This window comes from Anomaloglossus baeobatrachus, chromosome 9, assembly GCF_048569485.1.
Source record: "Anomaloglossus baeobatrachus isolate aAnoBae1 chromosome 9, aAnoBae1.hap1, whole genome shotgun sequence".
NCBI classification, from domain to species: Eukaryota; Metazoa; Chordata; class Amphibia; order Anura; family Aromobatidae; genus Anomaloglossus; species Anomaloglossus baeobatrachus.
In genome coordinates, this window is record NC_134361.1 from 171,262,896 (window position 1) to 171,271,756 (window position 8,861).

Sequence of the window (8,861 nt, forward strand, 5' to 3'; positions counted from 1 at the left end):
CCCTTTCACACATTAGTTTTTATGCCATCAGTCGCAATCCGTCGAAATGTGAAAAAAACGGATCCAGCGCTGGATCCGTTTTTTCTCATTGGCTTGTATTAGCGACGGATTGCGATGGATGGACTGACGTTGCATCTGTCGTATGACAGATCAGTCGAAAAATCTCTTTGCGGCCGAAGGAAGCGACGTCCAGAGGAATGTTTTTGTCACCGTCGAAAAAACGGGAGGAGCTGGATTCATCGCTGTCTGTTGTCCTTTAGAATGGAAGCCTATGGGTGCAGGATCCGTCCTATGACGGAATCCATCGACGGATTTGGGTTTTTTAACACAGAGCATGCTCAGGTGGGGTAAAACTGTCTGGCTGAACAAATTCTCTCTCTCATCAGTTTTTCCACAATCTGCAACGGATCCGTTGCATCAGTCACAAGACGGATTGTGACTGATGGCAAAAATACTGATGTGTGAAAAAGGCTTTAAGGTGCAGTATTCATCTCGGGTAAGGAGGGGGTTTCCAAATTTCACCTTGCATACAGCTTAGGTACCTTCTCACTGGGGATTGGACTAGAGTAGGCTGGGGGGTGGCCATCACAAGACATGGGACTTTCCGGTCACTAGGACAACCACCTGGGGGGTGGGCACCACTTGGGGGAGAAGTAGGAGTAACTTTCACACAATCTTCAGTCAAGTTGAGACCAGTTCTGGCAGCACGAAACCACTTTCTTCATTCTATTTCTTCACGGAGCCTGAGGCTTGGAGCAGGAAGCTCAACCCAGGTTCCTTACTTCTGAAGGGGCATCCCTTGGGAAAAGGGTACCATATAGAAGAAAGTCCAGCGGCACACCGAATCCCCGGTAAAAAACTTTTCTTTTTTTATTGATTTAAGCGGTGCATATTAAAAAGGCAGTGAAGGGATCGGGTGCAGGATCCATCACGGACGACGTCCGTTTCGCGTTAAACACGCTTTCACGGGTCCAATCGCCATATTAAAAAGGCAGTGCATGGACTGGGTGCAGGATCCCTCACGGACGACGGCCGTTTTGCTTCCTGGTCCCTTCACTGCCTTTTTAATATGCACCACATAATTCAATAAAAAAAAGAAAAGTTTTTTTACCGGAGATTCGGTGTGCCGCTGGACTTTCTTCTATATGGTTCTGTGACGCCCTGGCGAAACCAGGTAGTCACACAATAGGCCCCCGCATAACACCTTCCCTCACCTAGGTCATATACAGCTGACTTGAAACCCTAGTCAGCCCCCTCAGGGCAAGACAGGAACACCAGTCGGCGGGACCAGGTGGTTAGGAAACGCCCACCTAGGGGTCTAGACAGCCCGGGGTGGGAAAAACAGTCAGTTAAGCAGTGAGTTAAGCAAACAGTGAGTTAAGCAAACAGAGAAGTGAAGGCTGGAGCTAGGTGTAGCTCCAGCGGAGGAGAAGTTCAAGTTGAACGGTGCCAGAGTCGGAGCCCTGGTACCTTGGCTAGGTGGCAGACGGTGGTCTCCGTCAGCAGGAGACGGGAAGACGGCTCGGCAGATCCGAGGAGGACCGGGACAGGGTTGGAGCCTGCCGGTACCGACACTGGAGACCCGACCGTAAACCGTGCACAGAGGGGGTACTCGGACCCTGAAGCCAGGACCAGAACCGACGGCCTAGCTAATCAACCGATTGAGGGCAGGATTATAGGTCCTGTCCCAACCAAAGCCCCAAAAGCAGACAACCATCCACGGAGAGGGATAGGGCAACCACCAGGGCCCATAGATCCCACGGGTCAGCGTCAGCGAGCACGGCTCCTCAGGCACACAGCAAGCCGGGAGCGGACTCCCGTGTTCCAGACCGGGAAGTCCAAACACACAACCACAACTAGTGCAGAGGAAGAGATGGCGACCACCACCCTGCACAGAGACACTGGGCCCCGGGGCAACCATCCCTACCCACGGAGGGGTTAACATCCGGCTGCCATTACATCTCCCCCGGGTATCCCACAACAGCAGTGGTGGTGTCCCACTTCACCACACACCGTCCGGAGGATCCCTCAAGCCACACAGCGGGTCCGGATCCGAGCAGCCCAGCTGCTGCGGGCGTGGTGGCGGCACAGTTCCACATACCTACAGCTATTCTGTTTCATCAGCGAGTACCCAGGACCAGAGCCTTACTAAGGAAATACTGCTTCTAATCCACTCCTCCCCAGGATTGTAAACAGGTCATACAGCGGTGGTGCAGAACCACATCTATTTTTTGCACATACCTTGGGAAAGGACACTTTCAAATACTGGTGGCTACCTCTAACTTATCCGCGATCGGCTGGAGCCCATCACGGCAGAGACCGGTACCCCCGGGCAACCAAAGGATACTGAGTAAAGACCTAGAACCGCAACTGCCGTGTCAGTCCTTCTTTGCTAGCGCTGTCGCCCCGCGCTTCGGCGCCAACGGCCACTACCACCACCATCATCCTCCCTGGGGCCTAGCTTCACCTGCGGGAAGCTGAACTATTCTACCTGCGACACCATCTGCCCCAGAGGACAGCAGCTGCGGCTAATCCCTGGCCGCATACTGCAGGTTGCGTCACAAGACAACTGCTGCTCCTATCATCCTCATTATCTCCTCACCATCATCCCACCCTCCATCCCTTTTGGTGTACATCTCGGGGCCACGAAGCCAGGCAGGGCCACCAATGACATCCCAGACCCGACATCACCGGCCCAGCGACGAGTATTTTAACCCCCTGCCCCGTGAGTGCTACAGTAACAGTTAGTTGAAAGTGGTCGTATCCATAGATAATTAAGGTACTGCAATGCCGTGCAACTGAGGTAAGCGACTTAACTAACCAGGAGAACTTTACTACATTTCTAATTGGAGGTATTTGCTAACATTATTATAATTACACCTACTGCTTATTGGGATTGATTCTTAAAGATGCCAGCATTGGCAGCAGAACGTTGGGTAATGAGGAGGTTTATATTGACAATATACAACTCTGATTCAGTGTGGCTCCTTGACAGGCAGCCATGTTACTACTTGCAAAAAAAGGCCTGGCAAAAACTTGATGGAGAGTTCAACTAAAGGAATTAGATATAGTGTTGGAAGATGCAACTATAGGTCAGAAGGCACTTAACAAGCTACTGGGGAAGAGCAGAGGGTCGACCTGAGTATGATCGTCTCATGATGCGCCAGGATTAAAGCTGCAAGGTCATCTTAGTGCGGATATCACTTGGTTGAAAGGGAAGATCAAAAGCTGCAAAGATATCGTAAAGTTCGAAACTTGGAATGTATGAGCCATGAATGACGGCAAATTCAACATCATTAAAGCTGAAATGGACAGAATAGGACTTGACTTAGCGAACTAAGATGGAATCAATCCGGACATTTCCAGTCAAACAAACATTGGGCCTACTATTCTGTCAATAATAATAGAAGAAGAAATGGTGTTGCTATTATTCTCAACCGAAGATTGGCTGTCAGTCTCCTGAAGTACCATGCAGTCATTGATAGAGTCATCTCGATATGACTACAAGGTGCGCCAATCCATGTCACAGTTATAGAAGTCTACTCGCCAACAGTTGATGCCGAGCAGGAGGACGTTGAACTATTTTATCAAATTCAAGAATAAAATTGACAAAATGACAAAATATGATTTATTATCATGGGAGACATGGATGCCAACGTGGGCCATGGTAAACATGGAACCATTGTTGGAAACGTTAGACTTGGTGAACGAAACGAGGCAGGAGAAAGATTCATTGTCCTTTGTATGACAAATCAACTGTCCATCATGAACAACTTCTTCCAAAATCACAAATGAAGACTCTACAAATGGACATCAACGAATGGGGCCTATAAGAATCAGATTGACTTCATATGTTAGCCAAAAATGGAAGTCATTGCTGATTACCGTGAAAACAAGGCTAGGAGCTTACTGTGGAACTGGTCATGAAGTTTTAAAACTAAACATTAGAGTTTAGCTGCATAAATAGACTAGAGAACAGGTTGGTTTAAACTTCAATTTGACCAACATACCTGAAGTTTTTTGGAACTGTCTGCACAACTAATTTATATCACTGGACACGAATAAAAGAAAGCCTGAGGAATTATGGACACATATAAGGACTATTATTGCTGAAGAAGCCAGAAAGATAATGAGAGGCAGAAAAGACCCCCCGCAGCCATGGTTAACAGAAGAGACCCTAAAGATTATTGAAGAAAGACAAATGGCAATAGCGGAAGGTAACAATCAGAACACAGAAAACATCAGTAAAAGAGCCATTCGTGCAGACAAAGAACTTTATTACCAAACATATGTACAGAGATAGAAAACGAACATCTGAAAAGCAAGACCAGGAAGGCATACCAAAAGCTCAGAGATACAACGAAAGTTTAAATCAAGAGTGGGAATGTTGAAAGATGCCAATGGGAACAAACTAACTGATCCGGAACAGATCAAGGAAAGATAAAAAGAGTACACATAGTCTTGATAGAAGAAGTTGTTGCTGCGATAAAGCTTCTGCCAAAAGATGAAGCACCTGAATGTGACAATATTCCAATAGAGCTAATAAAGACTTCTGAAGCATCATTTGATGTCATCACATGCCTGTGTCAACAGATATGGACAACTGGTAAAGGCCAAAGGATTGGACAAGATTGGTGTTTATTCCTGTTCCGAAGAAGGCAGATGCTACAGACTGTGGAAACTATCAAACTATGGTGCTGATACTTCATGCCAGCAAAATACTACTGAAGATCCTAGAATGGCCGCTACAGACTGACTTTGACAAAGAGCTGCCAGAGGAACAAGCACTATTCAGAAAAGGTAGAGGAACAAGAGATGTAATTGCTAACATTAGATGGAAAATGGAAAAAACCAAATACAAGTGTGTGTCGCCCAGGGTTATGGGGTACTCGGTCCCGTGCGGTGCATAACTGGGGAATGTCACTTGGTGGCCGTTGCCCGGTCCCGTGCCCTGGGTGCTTTTTAAAAGGGGTTATATTTACAGGGGATGTTTTAATAAAGTTCACACATGACGCCACTTGCGGTTTGCGGCTATGTGGATGGAGCCGCCGCTGCACATTTCTTGCTACTGGGCTGGTGTTAATGACAGCCTACATGTTAGGCCCTCCGCAACCAGGGCCAGGCCCCAGAGGATAGGTGAGGTGGATGGGTATTTAAAGAAGGTAGGCCACACAAGGGGTTGCAGTGTAACTGGTTCCTTTACTCACAATAAGCTGGAAACTAGTCACCCGAGGCCAGCTGGTCTCAACCGCAGGTCCCCTTAGTACCAGAGCCAGTTTAGTGACCTGGTGGCTTCTTTCCCCTTCACCTGTCTCTGTTTGGTGGGTCCCCTTGGCTTGGAGCAGCTGGGGGTCCTCTCCTGGTAGTCTCTTAACGGTAGTCCGTATGACGGTAGCGTGAACCCTATGGGGTCGGAGTCTCTGGTCCTGGTCCCCGGTTCTCCCATTGTACTGTGTCCCGAAATTCAAGGTCAGTGAGGTCCTTGATGGTCCCCTCACTGTGCAGATTTTATCAGGTTTGCCTGGAGCTTTTGCCTGACCTAGGATTCTGTACCCCATTGGTGAGTGATTCTGGGAGTACTCCACCGTACTCTATCGGCAACCAACCGCCTGGGACCTCAGTTCACTGTTCACTCTTGGCAGTCCTTCCTCTCTCTCTGTCACCGACTCACTGACTGTCCGTCCACTGACTGCCCCTCCCACCTGGTCGTCTAGTGGACTAGATTGACTCCACTTCTAGGTGGCCATCCATTGGTCCAAACCTAGCCATAGTTTCATAGTTTCATAGTTTTTAAGGTTGAAGGGAGACTCCAAGTCCATCTAGTTCAACCCGTAGCCTAACATGTTGATCCAGAGGAAGGCAAAAAAAACCCAATGTGTCAAATAAGCTCCAATGGGGAAAAAAATTCCTTCCTGACTCCACATACGGCAATCAGACTAGTTCCCTGGATCAACACCCTGTCATAAAATCTAATATACATAACTGGTAATATTATATTTTTCAAGAAAGGCATCCAGGCATTGCTTAATTGTTAGTAGTTACCCACTCACCCCCAGGTACCAATCTATGGGGGAATTGGGGAAAACAGGGATTATCTGGAGTGTTTGTGTTGTTACCGGCACTGGTCTTCTAGGTCCCTAGGGGGTAGGCCCTGCATCCCGGTGGGGATGCAGTACCTTGTAGTTCCCTGATGGCTTCAGGGGCACTACACAAGAAGGAGATCAATTTCTGCTTTTGCTACTACAGCAAAGCTTTCGACTCTGTTGATCTAGAAACTTTAGACTACCATGAAGGATATTGATGTGCCGAACCATCTGATCAGCCTTATTAGGAAAGTTTACACCTACCAAAAAGCTACAGTCTGAACAGAACATGGTGACACGGCATGGTTCAAAGTAGAGTGAGACATCAGACAGAGCTGCATCCTGTAACCATGTTTTTTTCAATTTATATGTAGAAGCTATTTTTAAGACAGCTGGACTTGCCGAAAAAGAAGTAGGAATCAAAATTTGTAGACGATACAATATTGATCGCAACAAGGGTATATGGAGTGAAGGACATATTACGGACTGTCAAGATGGAAAGTTTGAACATAGGACTCCTACACAATACAAATAAGACAAAGATATTGAGCTCTGCCATGTACAACCGGGACTTCAATCAACTTAGATCAATGATCACTTAAGATGCAGCGACGACACCGGAAGTCAATGGGAGAACTAGACGAGGACTTCAATTAAAGGAACATTTCACTGGCAATGAAGTCACAGCTTGTATATACTGTAGTTTGGTCTTTTCGATGAAGAACAATCAACACCTTCGAAGTGTGGTACTGGAAAAGGGTTATAGCAATACTATGGATGCCAAGAAGAAGAACAAACAAATCAATTTTGGAGCAAATCAAGACATGTCACTTGAAGTAAAGTGAACCAAGCTATGACTTGCCTACTTTGGCACATCATACGAAAAGGGCAATCACTGGAGAAAGACATCATGGTCGGAAGAATAGAAGGAACAAGGTGAAGAGGATGACCAGAAACCTGAAGGCTTGATACAATCAAAATAATGGAAGAGAAGACTCTTGTGGACCTATCTAGGCTTGCACAAAATTGATCTTCCCACTGTTCAAAATAGCGCCTGTGGTTTACAAATTTTGGAAAAAATAAAAAATATTCTCTTTCTTTAGCCTTTGACCTGTTTTGCAACTTTTTAACACATTTCACAAAATTTGCACAGCAAAACATCACAATCACATACATAAAATAACTACGGAGGGATATTTGCACAAACATTTTGCAACTTCAAACAGTCACAATTGATGAATTAGCTGTCAGATAAATGGATCTGCTTTTTAGAAGTTGAAATTTATGTAACAGATGTTTCATTTGCAAATGTACCTGTTTAGAGTATGTCCAGTTGGAACTGATATGCTCTGGTTTTCTTTGAATTTCAGACTTGCTGCATAATCTGCCCCTCATTTTACCATTTAATTTTGCCAAAGGTGAAGTTTGATGTGAAAATCTAGAGTTTTTTTCTCAGAAACTATATTGCTCTTTTATTGACACTAAATCATACTCATCTTATTGTCTTTTGCCAGGTTGCGAACCAGCATATACACATGTGACACTTTTTGTGTTCTTTTCACTCTCGCTTTCTTGTTTTTTCATCCACTCTCCCCACCCACTTTTTTCCCTGCTCTTGTTTGGCCATCTAGTGGAGTCTTTGGAATATAGCAACTTGCTAATTTGCACTTATGCATTTTGTTAAATTATTATTTTTTTAACTATGTATATGCAATATTTTGTGTGGACAATCCTTTCAGATTGGGTCTTTTCATCGGGTCATTTTATAATTAATTTTAAATTTTCTCAATAAAGATTTGTTTTTATAAAAGATTCAACTCTATTTGGCTTCATTCTCTTGACTTAAGTTTTTGATTTTTGTTTCAGTAGCTAACCATGCTTGCTTGATTTCTATTTTCATTTCCTATTGAGATCTTTATACTCCTAAAATGCTATTTCCCATTCTTAGCCTTCAACATTTTGAACACCCTTTGTTTTTGTCTTATTAAATTTTGTACTGTCTTTTTTATCCAGAGTAGTTTATTTTTATTCCTGGACATTTTATTACAAGAGAGTATAAACTTGTTATAGGATTCTAGTAATATATCCTTAAACTTACCCCATTTATGTTTGGTCCAGCCACTTTTCCATAATGCCCCCCACATCGAATGCATGGTAACCATCTTCAATTCATTCATTTTCTTTGCAATACTTCTTGCATTTTACAGCAGACATTTAATACTATTAGCACATTTATTACTCCTACTCACCTCCCTACTTTCTTTGCATGTCCAAGCCCCCCCTTCCTTATTGACCCATACTGTCTCACTTAGTCAACTCTATCTATCCCTTTTTTGCACAACTAGCTTCTCTCCTAGTTCCCTTTAATAATTTTTAAGGACCTTCCACCTCTGTCTAACTTAGTCATTGGTACCAATGTGCACCATGACTTCTGGGGTTTACTCAGCCCCACCCAGCAAGCTGTATACCCGATTCGCAATATGCCGAACCCAAGCACCTGTCAGACAACACACTGTCCAGCATTCAGTCTCGGTGGCAGATGACCCTGTTTGTCTAATTATAGAGCCTCCTACCACCAACATCTGTCTGGTCTTTACTGCACTCCCATCTTCCTCCTTCCTACAGCAGTCGTTCTCGTGGTTGAAAGGTGCAACGTCCCGCTGTAGTGATCCTAGTCCTGGGCCTGCATCCCCAATATCAGCCAAGCATGCATATTTACTAAGTTGTGCCAGATCAGGACTAGGCTCACTGATAATTTTCCCTGTACCACTTCTTCTA